The 24851-nt window shown below is 35.1% G+C and overlaps 1 protein-coding gene across 1 annotated transcript in view; it reads right to left on the minus strand.

The window, feature by feature from the left end:
- LOC123558501 (protocadherin-9-like) overlaps positions 1 to 24851 on the minus strand; it is an 85217-nt gene that overhangs the window by 44846 nt on the left and 15520 nt on the right. The window contains exon 2 of the mRNA XM_053543849.1: positions 14447 to 14503. The gene's annotated coding sequence lies outside the window, so the exon portion shown is untranslated. The remainder of the gene's footprint in view (positions 1 to 14446; positions 14504 to 24851) is intronic.

Here is a 24851-nt window from a genome sequence, read left to right on the forward strand (position 1 = left end):
CCAGAACCACACTAGACAAAACACATATTAGGTCATATATGATAATAATGCAGTTACCCATCATGTTTAATGAAGAAACGGAACTTCTACTGATGATACCATATTGCTTGTGAATAAAATCATCACTCAACAGTAAATTCCGTTCAGTGTAAATGTACAATCTAAAATTACATCACTGTTGATTTAAGCAGGAGAAAATCTCAGTTGTTTTGCACCAATGCCTTTATTGCAAAAGTTTTTGCCATGTATACTGACGAGATAAAGAAACGCCTCATTGAAATTTGGCGTTATTTTTTTCCTAACGCTTTTAATTGTTGTGAAATGTAGTAAATCTACATGTACTCTGACCGACAAACACAGTGAACAAAAACTCGCGCGATTTCATTCAGCCATTTGTTCACTTCATGTACCTGGTCATGATTTCCTCGTGCAGTCCGTGCATGTAAACCATGTGGTTTGATTGAACGATTTTTGCACATGTACATGTGTAATACGACACACAACCATATTTTCAGCTATTCTCTGAAAAAAACATTAGTTTCCGTTATGCCGAGGCCGAATTCTGAAGAGGGGGCTCAGGTTTTGGCTATGCTTGAATGTGGGCGAACGCAGGAACAAGTTGCTAGACGTTTTAACGTCTCTCGTTCGACAATTGTGTGTCTTATTCGACGTGTTAGAGACACGGGAACGTCTATCGATAGACCACGTTCAGGTAGACCGCGTGTAACGTCAATATGACAGGATAATTATATACGTCAACGTCATTTACGTGACAGATTTGTGACGGCGCAATCTACGTCACGTATAGTTGTAGGTAACCGTGGACGTCCAATTAGTCGACATACAGTGAGAAATCGACTCAGAGAACGTGGAATTACCTGTCGTAGGCCCTACCGCGGTCTAATTCTAACGTTACGCCACCGTCACCAACGTCTTATTTGGGCCCGCAACCATCGCGGCCAGCATTGGCAGAACGTAGTATTCAGGGACGAGTCGCATTTCAACTTGTGGAACGCCGACGGACGTATCCGTGTCTACAGACGACGCCATGAACGCTACGCAAACAATTGCGTTTTGGAGCACAATCGTTACGGTGGAGGTGGAGTAATGGTGTGGGCAGCAATCAACCATAGGTTTAAGTCCCAACTCGTCGTTTGCCAAGGTAATCTCACAGCCAGGCGTTACATCGACCAGATATTACGTCATGTAGTTGTCCCTTTATTCCGTCAACGTCAAGGATAAGTCTATCAGCACGACAACGCGCGACCTCACGTTGCACGCGTCACCAGGGACTTTCTACAGGCTAGAAACATTAATGTTTTACCTTGGCCGGCGTGTTCACCGGACTGCAATCCGATTGAACACGCGTGGGATTATCTCGGACGGCGGTTACGCCAACGTCAACCCCAGCCAGCAAACGTCCGGGAAATGGTAGCAGCGCTGCACCAGGAGTGGGCCAGAATCCCACGGTATCTGTTACGCAACTGGTGCGGCTCTATGAGGCGTCGCCTTGCTGCTGTGGTTGCTAGCAGAGATGGCCACACGCGCTACTGATTTTTCTAATGCATTTCTCCGACCGGGCTATTAAAATTCATGATTTAAGCATAATGCGACAATGAAATGATTTCTTATTGACCATAAATTCTTGTAAAGCATCTAATTTGCGAATGGAATTGTTCTTTTCTAATTTTGAATCACGGTTAACGAAAATTGTATACCGAGTTTGAATGAGGCGTTTCTTTATCTCGTCAGTGTAGTTGTTTCATTGGCATCTGAAGACACTGCAATACAACTAAGGTCATATGACAACTTTCCGGCTTGTATAGTGGGAAACAAGTCAAGGCGGCTTCTTCTAACATTACTTCAGGCACAGGCTTAAGCGCCTGGATTAAACCATAGACCTTTGGCAAGCCAATTAGACGGATACCCTGCATAAAAGAAGTTTACACTCCAAGTGAGGTTCTGAACTCATATAAGAGGTATTTGACTCAAAGTCAGCAATCTTTATCACTTGTACACAGCGGCACCCACACTCCGCAAGAAAAGATTATTGAGTCACAGACTTAAGGTACAATTTATTCTTATTCACGTTTTACAAGACTTAAAGGGTAGATTTTTTGCAAGTAGTGGAAATAAACCCCCTTCTTAAAGTCAAATATTTAACTTTTGCTTGAAATCAATTTCATAAATAGAAAATTTTATCAAGCACTTAATTTGTATGTATCTTTAAAATGCAAATAAACTGAAAACCGACATTGAAAGTGAAGTGGCCAAACTTACCATCAATTACCAGGGCATGCTATTAAACAGAAAACAAAATAGACAAAAAAATCTCGAAACACGCTTTCAAACACAACTTTAAAACATTTTTATTTAAATCAAGGACAGGTACAAAGCTACCAACATAAAAACCTATCATAAAACTAAAAACGTTAGTTCAGATTCTATTGAAACAGCATTAACTAAAATGTATTTGACCTGAATTATTTCGATACAGGCCTAACAATGGGATCAATGCCGTGCCTGGTTGAGGCGTATTTGTCGTAAATTACATCAAACATTTCGCGATGATCGTAATAATGTGTTTTATAGCTCTTAAACTGTACCTGAAATTCTCAAGATCACTCTTGAAGGATTTCAATTGAAACTGTTTAAATTGAACGCAGCTATTAGCGATTTTAAATTGCAGAAAAGTCATTGTCCCTGGGCGTAACTGAGTATCAATAACACGTGCTTCAGCCTGGAGTATATTCAATCAATTTATTTCAACAATATGTTGCTTGTGACATATGCAAAACCTGAAGGAGATATTAGGGAAGAGTTAGATCTATTTTGAAAGCACTTCAACTAAATCATAAATTTCATAACAAAGCGCCAAAACTCTCCTTAAAAATACAGCAACAAGAATATATTCTCCATTGGTGTGTTTAAGGACTCTACAGAATAACTTCACACAATGCAAGGGTTGAATGAAAAACTCTTTTTAACCCATATTGAATAAAGAAGGAGATATGACAGTTTTTTTCCACCCAGCTTCTGTTATGGCAAATATGTTTTTTCTTACAGGAAAGGTTTATAGTAAATTACGCTTTCTGCAGCACAGCTGGGAAGAGCATATTTGCAGTAACTGTTGTAGACAGGTATTCGCCCATAAGAGGTGTCATTTAATACAGGGTTATATATATACTGTATGTGGCATTATCAGATGTTGTGCTTGTTCTCATAACTTCTCAAATAAGGACTTTTTCAAGACTGATTTCTTTTATCAAACTTATATTGCTGAATGAAAATGTAAATGTTTTTTTTTTTTTTTACTTAAGAATGACATTAACATTATAACTACAGTGTTAACCACTGATTTCGATTCCCATGTTTAAGAAATCGTTAAACCTCAGTAATGAGAAATTAAGTCAAATGGAAACTGCATGAAAATCTCATAATCAGCCAAAGGATTTCCTGCCAATGAAAGATTACAGTTTGAGCCGTGCCATGGGAAAACCAACATAGTGGCTTTGCGACCAGCATGGATCCAGACCAGCCTGCGCATCCACGCAGTCTTGTCAGGATCCATGCTGTTCGCTAACAGTTTCTATAATTGCAATAGCCTTTGAAAGCGAACAGCATGGATCCTGACCAGACTGCGCAGATGCGCAGGCTGGTCTGGATCCATGCTGGTCGCAAACCCACTATGTTTGTTTTCTCATGGCGCGGCTCAATTTCTTCTTTTGGGAAAAAGAACAAAGTTCTTTTCATTTAATCTATTCTCTCTCCTTTTTAACAAAACACCTTTGGCAATGTATTCAAAGAAAATAGTTAAAAGACTCTTCATGTTACTAAAAGGTTTTGCCAAGTCATCACGTTTCACCTTAAGATATGAAACAAATCTGAACTTTAACCTTTAGCCTGCTGGCGGCAATTGATTCTTCCTTTGTCTTTGCAACCAGTGCAGGCCAAGATCAGCCTGCACATCCGTGCAGTCTGATCACGGTCTGCACTGTTCGCCATTCAGTCAGTACCTTTTTGGTAAGCACCCTTTTTAACAGTGATTGGTACTGTCCAAATTGAAAGATGGACAAGTTCATTATAGAAATTTAGCTGGGTAAGGGTTAATGTGAGGAGAAATGCAATCAATTCAAAGTTCCAGAAAAATACTTTCAATTCAAAGCTCCAGAAAAGTTCTTTCCTAGTTTATAACCTAAGGCTGTGAAGTGACATCAGTCTGTCAAAGATGGTGAAAATCTGTTAAGTCTATACACTTTATTTTGCCCATTTTAAGGGAATGCATTGAATTTTTGCTATCTCTCTCCCATCATAAGCAGCTGCCTGATTTTGTGCTTTTATTTTACCCTGTACAGATTTTATCTTACCCTACACTGATTTTGTACTTTTATTTTATCCTGCACTGATTTTATTTTACCCTGCACTGATTTTATCTTACCCTGCACTGATTTTGTGCTTTATCTTACCCTGCATTGATTTTGTGCTTTTTTGCCTATTTTAAGTGGATGCAATGGTTTTGTGCTTTTATTTAAACCTGCCCTGATTTTGTGCTTTTATTTTTGCCCATAATTTAACTTATTTTACCCTGCACTGATCTTATCTTACCCTGCACTAATTTTGTGCTTTTATTTTACCCTGCAGTGCAATGATTTTGTGCTTTTTTGCCCATTTTAAGTGGATGCAATGGTTTTGTGCTTTTATTTTAACCTGCCCTGATTTTGTGCTTTTATTCTGCCCATTTTAAAATTTCTGTCTTTCCTGAAGTTTTGCTCCACATAGGTTACTTTCCAACAAGGTTAGCAATAAAACACACTTCAAAACATTTCTGAGGATAAAAATAGGATTGAACTGTAAATCGAAAAAAGAACATACATGTAAAAAAGAAAACATTAGCACTGAGAACAAAACAAGCGCTATTTCTCATTTCTTTCTGAAGGAAAAAAAAGGCTGGAAAACTGAACTTTGGTGTTGATCAACTTTAGTAAATTTGATTATACCCTTTTAAAACTTGCTCGGTGCCTAAGAGATTTTACACCTCCCGCAGCTCTGATTCATTTACTGGTGAGAATTGATGTATTAAAACACAAAAACTCGTGACATTAGCTCTCAACTATTGTTCGAGAAGACCCCAGTGTCACTAATTGCTTGGGTAACAAATAGCTTCCATTATCCTACGGCTGACACGCGTACCCCCATTGTACAAATTATCATTACACCTCTGTTTGTGACGATGTCTTTCTGAGAGACAAGAAAAAAATTAGACAGGCACAGCGGCAAAACTTTTTTTTCATTTAATTAAAGCCAATTTATCTTATAATATGCAAATGATTTATCTTCTGTTACAACCACAACAATAGTAAAAACAAAAGAAACCTTAATGTCTACAAATCATCACAGGGAGTTATAATAAATGGCTATGTGCAGAACTTCAACCTTAAATTATGACAGTAGATTACATAATATTCTTGACGTTTTGTTTTTTAATGTTTTCAAGAATATTTGTGAATAAAGCAACATGCAAATTTAACAAAATCATTAACTCTTACAGCTACATAGTGTAAATACAAGTAATTCAGTCAAATTGCAAAATAAAACACAATAATCTACCCTGTCTTAATGTACAGGAAGAGTATGTAGTATCTGAACCAACTTTTTAATACTCTGCAAGTATAGCAAACAGCTCTTTCTTTCAAGTTTGATAAATGTATCAATATTTTATTTTTCAAGCTCAGGTACTAGAGCTGATAACCATAAAAACTCTTGAGAATTTAACAAACAAGAGGGTCACGATGACCCCGGATCTCTCACCTGAGTAATATGAGCTACATCTTTCAAATGTCGAACTGATGATTTTTAGAAATTTTTTGGAAGATTTTCCGACGTACAATCAAGTAACTCCTGGGGCGGGGCCAATTTTACCCCAGGGGTCACGATTTGAACAAAGTTTGTAGAAGTCTACTAGGCAATGTTACATATCAAATATCTAAGATCTAGGGCTTCTGGTTTATTTTTAGCAAATTTATGAAGATTTCCCTATGTACAATCAAGTAACCCGTGGGGCTGGGTCAATTTGACCCTGGGGGGTCAAGATTTGAACAAATTTTGTAGAGGTCCACTAGGCAATGCTACATGTCAAATATCTAAGCTCTAGGCCTTCTGGTTTATTTTTAGAAAATTTTGAAGATTTTTCTATGTACAATCAAGTAACCCCATGGGGCGGGGTCATGATTTGAACAAATTTTGCAGAAGTCTACTAGGCAATGTTACATGTCAAATATCTAAGCTCTAGGCCTTCCAGTTTATTTTTAGAAAATTTTTGAAGATTTTCCGATGTAAAATCAAGTGACCCCTGGGGCGGGGTCAATTTTGACCCCGGGGTCATGATTTGAATAAATTTTGTAGAGGTCCACTAGGCAATGCTACATGTTAAATATCTAAGCTCTAGGCCTTCTGGTTTATTTTAAGAAAATTTTGAAGATTTTCCTATGTAAAATCAAATGACCCCTGGGACGGGGTCAATTTTGACCCCGGGGGTCATGATTTGAACAAATTTTGTAGAGGTCCACTAGGCAATGCAACATGTCAAATATCTAAGCTCTAGGCTTTCTGGTTTATTTTTTTAAAAAATTTGAAGATTTTCCTATAGAAATCTATGTAAAATCAAGCGACCCCTTGGGCAGGGGTCGATTTTGACCCCAGGGTCATGATTTGAACAACTTTAGTAGAGGTTCACTAGGCAATGCTACATGTCAAATATCTAAGCTCTAGGGCTTCTGGTTTTTGAGAAGAAGATTTTTTAAGATTTTCCTATGTAAAATCATATGACCCCTGGGGCGGGGTCAATTTTGACCCCGGGGTCATGATTTGAACAAATTTGGTAGAGGTCCACTAGGGAATGCTTCACACTAAATATCTAAGCTCTAGAGCTTGTGGTTTTTGAGAACAAGATTTTTTAAGTTTTTCCTTTCGGTTGCCATGGCAACCAGAGTTCTCAATGGAATTCAATTCTTTGAACAATTTTTGTAGAGCTTCACCCAAGGAACATTCCTGTGAAGTTGGATGAAATTGGCCTAGTGGTTTATGAGGAGATGTCGTTTGAAGTAAAAGTTTACAGACGGATGCCGGATTGAACAATCACAACAGCTCACCCTGAGTCTTTGGCTCAGGTGAGCTAAAAACGCTTGGTTCACCAGGTAAATCTTTCCTTATTCAATAAGCCTTTCAGGCTGGAGCTCATAATCTGTGACTGTTTTCTGACAAACTTAGACACATGACATCAACTCAGACCTCCTGTCTTAATATGTCATAACTAGTCCATCAATAAGTGTGTGGGCTGGTTGAAAACAGATGATAAAACTATCAGCACAGAACTTCAGCCAAAGACATCAAGATTATGTCTGTTATGATAAATGACAGAAAATTATCTCGATTCTAATAAATCATGGCTACCCCTTTACCTGATACAAAGCTTCCTGTGCTTCTAAACTGTATAGAATTTCAAAGCGATATCAATGTTTCATGCTGGCTGACAATTCTAGAACAATCTATTAAGTCTAACCACTTAGGAGCTGACAATTTATACAATAACTCAATAATGGTAACAGCTTTCAGGGAATACCTACTAAGCACTAAACCCAGTTTTAAACTTTGATCTGGTGTCCATTTTACTTTTTGTTGGCATCTATTTCAAACAGCCTTATAAATGAGAAATTTCTGAGGCAGCCATTTTGTTTCAACTCATATTTTTAGACAATACGTTTTAATTTATATACTTAATTATATCCAATGCTCATCTTTCAAATTAAAGAGAGCCGCGCCATGAGAAAACCAACATAGTGGTTTTGCGACCAGCAGTCTGGTCAGGATCCATGCTGTTTGCTAACAGTTACTCTAACTGCAATAGGCTTTGAAAGCAAACAGCATGGATCCTGACCAGACTGTGCAGATGCGAAGGCTAGTCTGGATCCATGCTGGTCGCAAACGCACTATGTTGGTTTTCTCATGGTGCGGCTTAATTATCTCTGTTCTCTTTATCATTTCTGTGGTGTTTGGTTGTTAGTAAAAAGAAACAAGAGGGCCAAGATGGCCCTAGGTCGCTCACCTGAGAAACACACCACAACACATCATAACAGTGTAAACATGTTTGACCTAATGATTTCATGGAAAAAATATTCTGACCAATTATCATTAAAATTGGAGCAAAAAATCTAGAGTATAAACAAGTATTTTCTTTGATCTGACCTAGTGACCTAGTTCTTGATCCCAGATGACCCATATTCAAACTTAACCTAGAGTTCATCAAGGCTATCATTCTGACCAAATTTCAAGATTAATTGAAAAATACAGCCTCTATCGCATACAGAAGGTGTTTCTTTGATTTGACCTAGTGACCTAGTTTTTGACCCCAGACTACCCATATTCGAACTTGACCTAGATTTCATCAAGGCAACCATTCTGAACAAATATTATGAAATCCAGTGTAAAATGCAGCCCTATTGCATACACAAGGTTTTTCCATTATTTAACCTAGTGACCTAGTTTTTAAACCCAGCTTATCCATATTCAAACTTGACCCAAATTTCTTCAAGGCTATCATTCTGACAAAAATTTCATGAAGATCAGTTGAAAAATACAGCCTCTATCACATACACAAGGTGTTTCTTTGATTTGACCTAGTGACCTACTTTCTTACCCCAGATGACTCATAATCAAACTCAACGTAGATTTTATCAAGGCAATCACTTCGACCAAATTTCATGAAGATCAGTTGAAAAATACAGCCTCTATAGCGTACACAAGTTTTTTCTTTGATTTGACCTAGTGACCTACTTTTTGATCCAAGATGACCCATATTCAAACTTGACCTAGATTTCATCAAGGCTATTATTCACACATAATTTTTTGAAGGTTTATTGAAAAATACAGCTTCTATTGCATACACAAAGTTTTTCTTTGATTTGACCTAGTGACCTAATTTTTGACCCCTGATGACCCATATTCAAACTTGACTAATATTTTATCAATGCAATTATTCTGACCAAATTTCATGAAGATCAATTGAAAAATACAGCATCTATCGCATACACAAGGTTTTTCTTTGATTTGACCTAGTGACCTACTTTTGATCCAAAATGACCCATTTTCAATCTCGGCCTAGATTTCATTAAGGTTATTATTTTGACTTAATTTCGGGAAGATCAATCGAAAAATACAGCCTCTATCGCATACACAAGCTTTTTCTTTGATTTGACCTAGTGACCTAGTTTTTGACCCCAGATGACCCATTTTCGAACTCGACCTATATTTGATCAAGGTTATCATTCTGACCAAAATTCATGAAGATTAATTGAAAAATACAGCCTCTATCGCATACACAAGGTTTTTGTTTCATTTGAGCTAGTGACCTAGTTTTTGACCCCAGATGACCCATTTTCAAACTCGGCCTAGATTTCATCAAGGTTATCATTCTGACCAAAATTCATGAAGATCAGTTGAAAAATACAGCCTCGATCGCATACACAAGCCAAATGTTGACAGACGACAGACAGACGACAGACGCCGGACATCGAGCGATCAGAAAAACTCAGCTCAGGTGAGCTAAAAAGAAATAAATGCAACATACGGGTTCCAATATGGTGTTTAGAATTTTTTTTTCTCTTATTTTAGAAACATCTGAAAGTACAGAGGTACTTCTACTATTACTGAAAGCATCTTTAAGACGATAGAATCTGATCGTACAAAGGAGTGATTGACAAAAGATGACATCCAGAGGCCCTTTGTCTCCAGTTTCATTAAAGTGTAGGTTTAATTTTTCTTAATTTGTTGCGGCCACAAATAAAGTGATCTTATGATCCCGCCAATGATCCGTCTAACTCAAAGTAACAAAACACAATGAAAATAGACACTAAAATTGGCAAACTGATACAGAAGAACCATACAAAACATCACGAACCTATAGTCACAGATTGTAAACATTTGTACAAATAGATTCTTCAACCATGACAAGAATAAAACGGTACAGTTTCAATATCAAACAATAGGCGGATTATGTTACAAAAAACATCCAATAAAATAGCATCTTATTGAGTCAGTTCCATGTTATAGTGCAATAATTTGCAATATACCGGGTGTTTCAACAAAACATTACATTCGTAAAATTTTTAACTTCATCCAAATGCTTTTATTTTTTTCTAAATATTTTACATAAGACCAAAAAAATAAGCATTCTTCTGTTACAAACATTAAAAAGATTCGCATGAAGATATCTTAGAGATATTTTTTAACCCACAAAATTTTTTCAATCATTAAAACTGCTATTAAAATTTTGGCCATTTTTTTGAAACACCCTATATTTTGATGTCTGACAAAACTCATCAATGTGTTTACAGCAGCACAAATCCTGACTAATTTTATAATCACCTGATATAAAGACATAAATTAGTCGTCGGAACACATGAGAAACAAACATTTACGAAAAGAATACTAGTACGTAATTGTACAGCGTGGCAGTTAATTTCGGTCACTCGTGAATTTTTATATGAAGATATTGTGTCAAATGTGTCAATATAAAATTTTATACCATCAATCAAGTGATCATTTACCGATTGTTTGCCGTTGCGGGCACTTGACAAAAGAGCGGGAAACAATACCTATATCATATGTAGTGGTCAAGAAAGGAGTATATAACCATAAATACATTTTATCAACTCCCGGTTTAAAAGATATTAAATTCCCAGTTAAACAGGTGGTAGGCAGAGCCTTGATAAAAGTTGGAAAACTTTTTTTAAAAATCTACTTATAGCTTGTTGTAAGCATATACAAAAGGAACCTTTATTGCCTATAAGGAAAGTGCTGTAATGGGTATGAAATGGTGCATTAGTGGCAAAACCTTTAGCTATTTATGAAGTGCTAGGCTAAATTTGCTTGTATCTAAATTTTACTCTCTCTCTCTTTTCTGGTAGGCTTTGTCTGGTCAGGTAACTCTGCACTGTAGAGGATGCGAAGGGCGGTTTGAGCAAACAAAGTTTGACTGTATAAGAATGTATAGCGTAAAGGATGCAAAATAAATGCTGTATGATATAATATTCAATATATGTATAACTTAATGTACATACATGTATATATGTTAAGCCTGTTATTATGTTCAAAAATTAATAACTGGCAATATGCTTAAACTGCTTGGGCTGTTACAACTGACCATTGGTCTGAATCCTTTAAGAAACAAATTTTGCATGGTCCCAAGCATATAAACCAGAAATTTTGCATGGTCCCAAACATATAAACCAGAAATTTTGCATGGTCCCAAACATATAAACCAGAAATTTTGCATGGTCCCAAGCATATAAACCAGAAATTTTGCATGGTCCCAAGCATATAAACCAGAAATACACCAAGATCACCAGGGATCTTATATATACAAAACTGAAGACCTTGTTTTGCATCAGTTTAGGCCTAACCAAAACTTTCACAATACTTTCAATATAACACAAGCTAAAGTTAATTAGAAACTACATTTTAACATAAAAGACATTTCTTAACATCGAAGGCAAGTGATGAAATGTTCCTCAGATATCTAAAATCAGAATTTGCAAAGGCTGCTTTAAGAGGTGACCCCTAATCCCTTTCAGATGTTTAAATCCGAAAATTAGATTCTTAAAGTATTGCTTTGTGTACCAAACATCACAATACATGTTAAATTAGATTTCCTTAATCCCCCTGATTAACGAAAACATGCCAAAGAATAAAGAACTCTTCAGTCTGATTAAAAAGTCAATGGCTGTTTTTGAAACTATCGCAACTGTCTCCAAAACCCCTTCAAACCCCATATGGGAGGTGCAATGAAAAAACCCCGAAATTCAATTACTCTCTTGTATGACTACAAGACCAGGGTGACCTTTAACTATTATTATTGGTGATCTTAATCAGCATGTGAAATCAAACATTAGTGTGACGATTGCACATACTGAAAGAAAATCTCATTAATTTCTCCATTACTTTTGTCAATACCGATGTCCATTTCGAGCAAGACCGCCATTAAGTTATTTATCATATGTTTGGACTGACCAATCACTGACCAAATGGCAAGCGCAACAGGTCTCTGCCATCATGTTGACCATCTAAAGTGGACAATGTATTTGTAAGTTAATTTAGGAAGCTAATTAAAATCAGAGTTACGGAACATGTTATCTGATTTAGGCATTGCGCCTGCCATGACCAGAATGGTCATGAAGAATAATATTACACAGGTAAGTTTTAGAATATCGTGAAGTCATTAATATTCCTGCCGGACATTTTCACAAATTACATGGTTGTTTCAATCCACTAACCTTCAGTGAATAAAAAAATTCACATTCATTTTAATATCTTCATGTCCTCACTTTGGCCAAAACCACAAAATTACAAGTCCTAGGCAAAACTGAAAATGCTGCAGCGAGAAGACGTTGGAAATGAAAATACAAAAAAGATAAAAACAGTTAAATTATTTCTAGAAAAGAACAAAAAACAAGGTAATCTTCAGAACTGTCACTTGGACAACATCTGCTACAATCGTCATGTAGTATGTGAAATTGTGGTCATCAATGAAGAATGCTGCAAGATGGCAGTTTGAGGAATGTGCAATTAATATTTAAATGAAATTTTAATTGCAACTGCATCATATTAACCAACATACGTATATTCAAACTAAATGCAGTCTTACAAATGAGGCTGTCATTGAAACCACAGTGTTCAGGACAATAAATGTCATTTCATCTTACTTTCAATTCAATTTCATTATGGTCTACAAACCATGAGGCCCCTATAATGGCTTGACCCCAAGCACCTCCTCCATCAAAATCCTTAATGTAGTTTCAGACTCCTTTTTCTCAACTTCTGGCGGTGAAGGAACACCAGATACCTCTCCTGGAACTATCTACAGCATGGACACCTGGATAGAACCAACAACCTTCTTACAGTCAAATGGATAATTATCCTGTGTTCCAAGATAGGTTCAAACCTACAATAGTACTGGAAAAATTATTCTAAGTGAGGAACTATACCAATTGGTAAAGGAGACTCCCTGGTTCTTTCCCGGCAGACTTCCAACTAAATACAGTAGAACCTTCATACAAAAAATCTCTAGACAGCAACAACCTCTGAATAACAAACATATATCAGTGGTTTCAGTGGTGCTTGCTCTAGAGGAGTTGTACTGTATCTCAACCATACACTATATAAGCCGGCCTTGAGAAAACCAAAATCTATAGTGGCCCTTTGCAAAACCGAGCATTATTATTCCCAGACCAAAGGGTTTTTGCGCCACCCGCCGCAGTTGGTCAGGATCCATGCTGTTCGCTAACAGTTTCTCTAATTGCAATAGACTTTGAAAGGGAAACCGCATGGTCTGAACAGATGCGCCTGCGCTGGTCTGGATCCATGCTAGTCGCAAACCCACTATATTGGTTTTCTCATGGCGCGGCTCATATATACATCTGTCTTCATTGTTTACGAGGCTGACAATCATGGTTAGCAATTAGTGACTAAGCGGGCAACATGTTGTACATAAATATCCCTCCACAATGATTTTAATATACTAGAAGTTTTGTACCAACAGTATCAGTCGCTGTGACAAGTGCACCATATACTATCCTAAGTAATTATTGCTTATCTCCCCTAGTTATCTAACCTCCATCTCTCATCACATGTGATTTAGTCACAATTTGGGGCCATAAATTCACCCAAATTTGACCTGAAAGGAGTTGCAAGTGAAATTAGTCCGGTCATTTGACCAGAAAATGTAAAACATAATGGTTTAGGGTCAAGAATAAAATATCTTAATGTGGAATTTAATTTTCATGTTTTTTTAACAGATATGAACAGAATGGGGTGACTGACTTATCCCCAATAGTAAATTTGCAATACATATTTGCGGACAAAATGTCAAAGAAACCATTATTAAAGTCAGCCAGAATCTTTTGAAGATCTTCTTAAAATGAGTCAGGGAAGGACTGCAAAATTCAAACTGATAAAAGTAAAAAAATGAAATTCTCAAAACAGATGATGTTGATCTGTTTCAGTAAGATAGTTTTCACTTAGTCAAAATCTGATGCAATATTTTCATGAGTGGCATAGCCACAGATGAAAATGTAAAATCAGGTTTTCTGGAGTGAAAGATAATTTAATCTTACATGTAATATACTGTAAACAAATTTTATGTTTTTTTATGTCTTTCGTGGTTTTAATATTATATCTGAAAGTGCATAAATTCTGAAGTTTGTGCAGTAATTATTTATTTCTTTGCTTTTACTGAAACACATTTTCTTATAAGAATTCTTGGTTATTTAAGTCAAATACTTCCGCATTCAATTGCATTTCCGTACCTGTATATATTTTCTCTTTGTAAATACCACACATTTCACTCTAATATTTCAATAATCCATCAAGAAATATGTAAAAAAAAAAAGATTACCTTAAAAATGTTGCAGACCACCGTCACTCCAACTTGCTTCCACAATGTTCAACAAAACTGAAATAAGAAAACATATAAATACTGCCAATTGACAGACGGAAATGTTTTGGCAATTTGAATTAAAAAATCACCTTTTGAACTTCTGAGTCCTGTTTCATACTCAAGATAAAATTTAAACTTAGATGGAAGTCATTTCCTGAAAATAACATATAAATATGTCACAGGACTACATAAATATGCCCACGGATCTATTTATCGTTAAATGTTAGGTATGTACTCTAAATGTTAGTTTATGGATAATGTTTAGGAAATCATAACTTTAACATAAAATCCAGAATTCTAAGTGACCAATCAGAGAGCTGCAATTTCAAGTACCAACCATTTCCCATTTGAAGCTAACAAGACACTTTTACACTGATTATATTGTGGCTTTAGAAGTAAATATCACTTGTTATTCAGACATCAAAATCATATATTTTACCACTCAATTGCAAAAGCATGTTTGTAAACAAAGAAGATATCAAATTGATTTAATACATCTGTTTTAATTTAAAATTTGAGATTTTACACAAAGAGGCTAAGATAAAGTGTGAGTAAAAATGAAATGAGCCGGCCATGAGAAAAACCAACAAGTGGCTTGCACCAGCATGGATCCAGACCCGCTGCCCATCCGCAAGTTGGTCAGGTCCCTGCTGTTCGCTTTCAAGTCTATTGCAATTAGAGGAAAAATGTTAGCGAAAGCATGGATCTGACCAGACTGCGGGATGCGCAGGCTGGTCTGGGTCCTGCTGGTCGCAAAGCCACTAGTTTGTTTCTTATGGCAGGCTCAAATGTTACCCCAAATTTTGGAGAATGATGTTAAACATATGAAATATACAATATCAAAATACAAGTTAACACAAAAGTCCATATCCTTGACAGAACTTGTGCTATTGTGAAACAAGCCCTTAGAACTTCTAATATGACCTACTGGTATTTAATGTGACAATTCTGAAAATGAAATAATGCACAAAGACAGGTTTTTACTGGTCAAGGCATTGAAGAACATTATCTTGTACTTCACACATATATTAATTGCAATCAAGTATGCAAAATGTGTTAAATAAGGCAATTAAAGGAAAGACAACGACTATGAATATAAACAAATGACCAGACTACAAGGTGTGAACAAGGCACATCAATACAATCAAATACCCTGATGTAGACAAAGGCTACGACACTTAAAGTGCTAAATGGCAATTACGTAGCAGCTGATTAAATATTTAGCGGAGGGAAATAGATCCAGGCTTGCTTCATCAAATATTACTTGATTGCCACCTTTTATGGTTATGAAGTCTTGGCAGCCAATTTAGCTACATCCAATAATTCTCTAAATGGCACTTTTTTTTGTCACACTCTTCAGTCATATTTTATTGTTTCACTTTATCATGCATGCAAACTGGGTACCAGTTATATTTATTAAAAAAATTCATTTGATTTTGTCTTTTGCATCATCCATTTTGATTTTTCCATCCTCGATTATAATTCACCTTGAATTTTTTTTTTTAACAGAGAGAATTTTATCATAATGTTTTTCAAATATATGCAGACAAATTAGACCTTCCTTCATTGGCCAATGGTATTGTTACTGTATGCATACAGATGCCAGTTGCCAAATAAAGTTCAGCTGAGTTGTTGAGAGTTCAAAGAGCAATAAATGCAGAAAGCAAATATCAACATGTTCAAAATCAACCTCTTTATGCAGACTATTACTAAAATAAAACAATTTTGAATAGAGTCATACATTGTAGGCGTTTTCTGAAAAATGTTGGCCCAGACTTTTGGTCAGTTCTAGACTATTTTTGCAAAGCTAAGTGGCCTTCCGTAAGGTGAAAGACTGCAAATATTTCAAGTGTTTCATGTGCCAGTCTGGTGTGTGAAGCTTGTGATGTTATGGTCAAGAAAACAAACAACTTATTTCATTTTATTTTACCACCAATAGATAGCAGGAACACTTGAATAGACATTTCTTTTTCATAATATATTCAACTTTTTTATTTGGTTCGCCATAAAAAAAGAACAAACCACAACAATAGATAAAAGACCCGTGGAGATTATCAAATCGCATTGATCAGCGCTTTAATTAACGAGGGGTTTGTAGTTTTATCTTTATGGATCATCTCCCTTGGCGTGGAAATTACGAACTGTAATGAGGTGAAAACTGAATTAAATTTTCGGTTTTATTGTGTAGACCACATGCTTAAAAATCCTTTTTAGTCTTTATCATACCCACCATCTTCCCTTAATTGGGCACTTCGGAAAATGTGTTACTTTGTTATTATCTGTTTTTAGTTCTTGCAAGGAGAAGCTTGATAGCTAAACATAGTTTTATGTAACACAAATATATCAAAAAGAATTATTTAGAAACAAAAATTTTCATTCTTTGTAATATATCTTTTTAAACTCTTTGTAAAAATAAAGTGTTCTAAGATCTGAAAGATTGGGAAAATCCAACTTTAACTTAACAGATTAACTGTTAAAGCAGATATAAGAGACGTATAATGGAAGAGCGAAAGGGTAAACTCCTGTCATTTTATTCATGACACATATCAAAGATTAGATTGTTAATAGTTTTCCCCAAAGTCCATCTTTGTTTTCGTACTGGAAGGGAGAAATAACCTTGTTTTTGATGATAACGTTAAAGCTGCAATAATATATATATTTATAACAATTTTGGAATAAACTATCCACTTTCAAATCAAACAAACTCTCGTTTTTTTTTAAATATTTCTAATAACATTTCCATTACAGATTATTTTTTTAAGTGATAACCGTAGAAAAAACATTTATAACAAGGTTTAAGTGCAATTTTCATCAGTGTAGATAACATGCATTCAGTGAGTTTTCACGCATAAAAACATTTCGATGACATTTCATTTCAGATTAGATGATAATGTTTCTATCTTTACGACAGTGCTTGGTAGAAATGTTGATCTATTACAAAGATTAGCCACAACATTAACAAGGATTAGAACGATTTTAATGATGATGTTGAATGTGACGCTACAAAACTGATCTTATTTTAATGTTTAAATTATGACAAAAACTGATCGAACAGGAGATACGCACATGATGGATGAGAAAAATATTGACATGCGTTTTAACACTTTCTCGTTAAGAGTTGCTGAAAATATAAACTAAACTGATAAATGTATATTAAATTCAACACTGTGTTAAATTATTTCTTCATAAATAGCTTGTGATTTAATACTTGTACCCTTATACTGGTTTTCGCTCTTAATCATAATTCAGAACATAACAATTCTCACAGAATTTAGCTGAACATAATCAAAATGTACACAGAAAACCAGAGCTTTTCTTTCTTAATCTAAGAGTCGATTAATATGCAACTTGGTTAAATCTACTGGACAACTATATATACAACTAGGTTTGGCAATGGTAACACCTATTTACTCCAACCAGTAGTATTTTTTGGGGGGAGAAGTAGCACAGATCACAGAATTCGACAAATCAAGGGTCATGACTGCAGAACATGATGTTAATATGCAGAACTACACTAAACATCAGTTGTGAGGTTTGGTGAATTCAGCCGAATTGTATACAGCAAATAGTGTAAACACTGTAAAACGATATAACTCTGCTGAAAACCACTGAACTGGAACATGTCGATGATTCGTATTACTATGCTTGGCACTGATATTTCTTGTAAGGTTTGGTGGAAATCTGCTCAATGGTGCAAGAGCCATACTATCATACAACTTCACAAAAAAGGGCCATAACTCCTCTGAAAATCAATGAACCGGAACATGTCTATGATATGTATAACCTGAGGCTTGACACTGACTCTTTGGTGGAAATTTGCTCAATGGTGTAAGAGAAGTAGCCATAATATCATACAATTTGACAAATAAAGGGCCATAACTCCTCTGAAAATCAATGAACCAGAACATGTCAATGATGATATGTATAATAACCAGGTTTGGCACTGACTCTTTGGTGGAAATCTGCTCAATGGTGTAAGAGAAGTAGCCATAATATCATACAACCAGTCAAATAAAGGGACATAACTCCTCTGAAAATCACTGAATCCAAACATGCTGGTAATATGCACAATGAGACTTTACATTACTCACTCCTGTGAAGTCTGGCTGATCCATCCACCCATGGCCAAACTTTGTGACATACACCACGGACAGACAGCACAAAAATTTGAGCCGCACCATGAGAAAACCAACATAAAGTGTTTGCGACCAGCATGGATCCTGACCTGACTGCGCGGATGCGCAGGCTTGTCTGGATCCATGCTGGTCGCAAATGCACTATGTTGGTTTTCTCATGGTGCGGCGTAAATCAATATATCTCCCCCACTACATGTTACACTGTAACTCAGATTTATAAATACTTGCATATTAAAAGGGCGTAATTACAGAATTATGCTTCAAAAAAATAAACCAAACATTTTTAACTGGAATCTAATTTCTTGGTCATGATTTACTTGTGCGCTAAAATAAATCACTAACAACATACACAAATTATGAAAAATATTGCAAAATGTTGCTCAGATGCGACTGACCATCCTTATGTGAACCTGTCCATCTTTTAATAAAATTCAAATTTCACAAAAAGTGCAGACATTGAAAGTGTTTAACAAAAAGTGCATACATCCCCTTAGTGAACAGTTACATTGATCAAAGTGACTGAAATTTGATCACCAATATCTATCTACATTCAAGATTGAAAAAGAAAAATCTCATGAACAAAAGAAATGTCTTTGAAGTAAGGTGATAAAATGCCTGAAAGATGTTTCACTTTGTTTTGACTCTAACATTACAACTGAAATTTAATCAGATGGGCTGCTGACCAAAAATTCAAAAACCTTACATTGACTAGAAAAATGTCCATAGGACAAGGATGCACCCGCCCACCCCCCACTCACCCCACAACCCAAAAAAAATATATGGACATAATAAAAAAATTATGGTTTCCGGCAACAAAAATGTGCATGTCCTGTCATAGAACTTTGACAATAGAAATAGTACTTTGGCAACAGAAAATGTACACTGTATACTGAAAAAGCATAAAACTTTGGCCTATAAGTAGTTTTTGAGAAACACGCAACCTAAACTTCTAAGTTAAAAAGTGGCATAATTTTAATAAAAACTAGAGTTATGTAACTTGCCCTGTGAGGTCATTTCATGATACCAAAGACATGTGTTAAGTTTGAAAGCATTTGGCCCAGTACTTTCTGAAAACCCTGCTTACATGCAAAACTTTTGTGACATGGACGCAGACACCGATGAAAGGTTTGAAAAACTTCAAATAGTGGAGCTAAAATTGACATTACATCTTTGACCTCTAAGTGTGATCTTGACCTTTGAGGAATGACCTCAAAGGGTGACCTTGACCTTTTAGCTTGTGGTGTGGATGTCATGCATGCAACAAGTTACTTAGTTATGGTAAAGGTCTATTGTAGTACATCTTAAGACTTAACAAAAATCAACCTTGACCAGATAATTTCATACCTCAAACTTTATTAATTTTGCATGAATTCTCTAAACATTAAAACATCTCCATCGTGTCTCATGTTCAAGGTAACAGTAATTAAATTCCACATTAAAAAGTCAATTTTAAAGACACACCTATAAGCAAAAACAGATAAAACAGTATCCCTTAATTCAAAGATGGTAAACATCCCAATTTATGAGCGCAACTGAGTGACAGAAAACATATAAAATGACAGCTGAACAATCAGATGAAGCTAATAATACTTGTTCAAAATATAACTTCTACAAAATTATGAAGAAATGGAAATATTGTTTCTAAATCATCAAAGTTTTCATTTCTGTTTTTTCTGCAGCAGACAAAGATGTTTGTCTCTTCTTATTTTATGCATTAACATAATAATTAACCATTGTTTCTGCCTAAATTTTATGACTCTAGTTTGCAGAGCATTTCTGAATAAACAGAATTTTCTTTGTGACTAGAATGTCAATTTTCATAGCAGCCTTGAAAGTTCAAACCAACAGAGACATAATGCTATTGCAACTCTGTCCTCCAGCTCTCCCAGTACTAATATCTTTGCCAGTCAGTCCTCCAGCTCTCCCAGCACTTATATATCTTTGCCAGTCAGTCTTCCAGCTCTCCCAGTACTTATATCTTTGCCAGTCAGTCCTTCAGCTTGTGCCAGTCTTTCAGTCTTTGTAATTTCTTCTACAACTCTTATCAGAACTTCTGCCTGTTTCAGTACTTAAGCCTTTTTCAATGCTTCAGCCTTATTAAGACCTTAAGCCTTTTTTCTGTACATCAGCCTTTTTCAATTCTTCAGCCATTATCAGTACTTCAGCCTTTTCAGTACTTAGGCCTTTTTCAGAATTTCAGCTTTTTCAGTATTTCAGCATTAATTTTGTCAAAACTTTGATCTTTTAAATGTCTGATACTGCTAACAGAAGATTAAACGGACAAATTACACTTACCTCATTCTAAAAATACATCCAAACAAAATATACAAAATGTTAATTGCTTACAAGACAACACAACTTACATACAATACACAAAATAATGCTGAAAATATTTTTTTTCTCTCCATATTTTCATAATAGACATTACTATTAAAACAAAAGAGACAAATATTTAACCTCAGTCTAATGAATCTATCCACCTTTAGTGCTGGAAGCGCCAATATGCTTTATTAAAGTAATAAAATGTACATAGTCAAAGAAATAAAAACAAACAATTGTCGTAAATTGCCATTAATTTGTAGCTTTATTAAACAATTTATACAAAATCATCTCTAGCCTAAAGGCAATAGCTTTTCTAATTGATTCTCTTCTTCAAACAATGTTGGTGACTATAACGATAATATTTTTCAATTACCATCTATGACCTTACGTGTGCACACATCTTGGTTCAAAATCCTTTATACCCCAACTGTACTGAAATGTTCTTTTTAATTATCATATATATATAACGAAATACAGTAAATATGTAAGGTAATGTATCTTTCCATTAATAAAATAGTACTGCTGTATTATATTTTAGTTGTCCCCGTACCATCGTGAAAAAATTAAATTGAAGTCGGTAAACCTAGGAAATGAGATTTTACTTCGGGGTTGATCTAATCGTATGGTGAAAAAATTTGCTCTGTTTGATCACAGAAATTAGGTTATAGGCAATGACTGAGGATCGTCAGCAAAAAATACCCCACTTAGTGTTAATAAACTAAAGGTTTCTGACATCGTAAAAACTATGTCTTAACCCTTACCCTCCTAAATTTCTATAATGAACTTGTCCATCTTTTAATTTGGACAGTACCATTAAATGTTAAAAGGGGTACTTTTCAAAAAGATACTGACTGAATAGCGAACATTGTAGATGTGCAGGCTGATCAAGATCTACACTGGTCGCAAAGGCAGAATCAATTGTGTCCAGCATGATAAGGGTTAAGCCATTTTGAATCTAGATGCTAGATTGACTAAATAAATGAACTGTTACATATACGTTTTATTGGTACATTATATACAAATTATTGCATACTTGAAAGTTAAAAATTCTTCACTCTAAAGTCATGTCAATTAGTAAGAAAGTAAAATTGTGTGTAATAAAACAAAACATGCATAACCTTAGATAAAGGACAATGCAGAAATACAAACTGTAATGACAATTTAATGTGAGCCACTTTCGTTGAATTTATTAAACAAATCCAATAAAATTTATAAAATGTGAGCATTTTATCATTTTTATTAAACAAGTTTCAAGGGGGGTATTCGATCTACTCCTTACCACCGAAACAAAATGGCGGCCAAAACTGAAAATGTGAGTTTTTCTTACTTTTTTTCTTTTTCAAGGATATCTAGACAATAACACATGTCTATCAACCTGCTCCACTGTTTTCTCTATCAACCGGTACCTTTCACTTTGGAAACAGTGCTGTAATTTGTCTGGAATGCTGGTCATGAGATTCGAATCGATGGAAAATCCTCCGTTAAACACGGGATAAGGAATAGTGCGATTAGTAAAAATGGTCTTTTTTCCTAATATACCGCAGGTTGTAAGCTATTTTTCTGACTTAGAGGATATTTCACATACTTATCTAATACTGTTCGTTTTGTGCAGATCACAGTTCGTATTTTCAAAAAAACACAATTTTTGTCGATGGTAAGGAACAGTGTGCGAAATCAGAGGATAAGGTGCAGTGCAATTTTTTCAAACGGATTTTACAGTTTTCTTTCATCGTTTCTGAGATAACCAGTTGACATTTCTCTACCATGTAATAACTGAAGGGGTCGGATTGAGGAGTAGAACAGTAACATAATCCCCGAATGAACATATTACCAGACAAGATATGTCAGTAGGTAAGCACACTTGACTTTTTCAGTGATTGTCGATTAAACAAAACTGTTGTTCTCTGTTCTTCGTGGTGTCTTATATCACTTTTGGCCTAGATATTTGGCCAATCAAACATTTTATAGGAACTTATATTTGGCCATTCAAATGCTAAATAGGTAGGGAGCAAATGTAACCGATTTTTCCATTGGTTAAATATACAAAGCAACCAATTTCCTTCAGAAGATATACTACAAAGTTTGATTTCCACTTCAGAAGCTTTTCACAAAATATAAACAAGAACGATTCTTCTGGAAATTACAAATCGGTTAGGTCCTTGGTAGACTTTTATGATTATTCATGACGGCCAAGAACCGTTGCTTTTTATTTCACAATCTCATTTGCATATTTAAAGTGAAACTCTGACCATCTTACTGTAATTCGTGTAGTATAATACTAGGTAGCAATTTTCAGCTGCTGTGCATTTTCCATGTGTAAAATGAATGATATTTCCGCATAAGTATTTGGTTGTCGTGCTTTTGAAATATATAAACCAGGCATTCGGAACAGGACAATGCTCTATTCTGTATGCTAAAACATACTAGTACGGTAATCCAATCTCATTTGAAAGACTTCCAAGTAGGATGTCTCGTTATCAGCCTGCATGAAAAAAGTGAAAAATGTAAACATTTTCATAAACATGGCTATAATTATGGGGACTCGGATTCAGTCTTCATTTAAAATGCAAAAGGAATTATTCACCCAAAATCACTAGTGACGCGCATGTGTATGTTACTGTTTACTATCTTATTCACAAATCAATAGAAGAGTAATTCGTCTCCATGTCATATAGCACTAAGCTTGTTTGATTTTTATACCGAATCTTTGACTGTTACCTTTGTCTGTTAGTAATTTATGAAGCTTCAAACTACGTAAACAATACATACGTTACTGTCGCCAGCTCATTTTATGTTTAATGAACGTTCTTGTAGTTAAAATTCATCAGTAATCAACGAAATCACATATTTTTATGAAGTAACATAGGAAGTTATTTTATAATCAACATAGATACAAATTTTTCGGACTCCTTTGGTATCAGTCATCATTTAAAATGATGCCAAAGAATATGATAATGTGTTTGCCGTTTCTGGGTAGAATAACATTCACACATGTCTGTTTGTAAATTATATAACTATTACGCTTGCTCATTCATGCTATTAATTCGGGTTACATTTTATACCATATCAGCGTGGAAAACCTTGCCAAAGCGTATATAACAGATTGATACATCCGTTACCATATTGTAGAAATATCACAATTTAATTCATTTTTTAATGCTCTTAAAGACGAAGATCATTGTCATATCTGATTAGCTGATTACCTTTAGGCAACAAATATCTATCTATGAATATTTTTTTATGAGCATCAAAGAAGGAAATGATACATACGTGATCGATACATACGTTACTGAAATATTTAAAACTAACTCCTACGTCAGCATACGTCAACAGTGACGCAGGGTTTCATGTTTACAAGCTTTTTAGGTCGCCAACTTTTAATTTTGATAACCTTTTATCACGTACACATTGTGAACAAATTCAGTTTTGAGAATTGTATGCTATAGATATGATAAGAGAATAATATCACACCGTAATAAATTTTCATATCTAATAATGTTTAAATATAGAATATGTTTATTATTTTCAAATGAAATCATTACATGTATATTAATTTATATAAAAGTAAAGATACAGTGTTTACGAGTGATACATACGTATCCAATAGTAACGTATGTATAATTTCAAATAAAAAAACATCTCTTTTTTGCGGCATTCGTAATGTAGTAATACAATAATTTGAATATCATGCTCGGAATATACAGGATATGAATAGATAGGAAAGTATTTTCGCTTATGTTCAAAAACGGGTGCCATTATTTATCTCAAAGTTGATTTGACAATGTAATTCAAATTCCATTTGATCTGTAATTCATTTACATCAATACTAATGCTTCAATTCAGTCGTACAGGATGGATATTATATCGTTTCGTAGAATTTTGACAATTACATAACGCAGATTCTT

The sequence above is a fragment of the Mercenaria mercenaria genome, chromosome 5 (assembly GCF_021730395.1).
Source record: "Mercenaria mercenaria strain notata chromosome 5, MADL_Memer_1, whole genome shotgun sequence".
Lineage (NCBI taxonomy): Eukaryota > Metazoa > Mollusca > Bivalvia > Venerida > Veneridae > Mercenaria > Mercenaria mercenaria.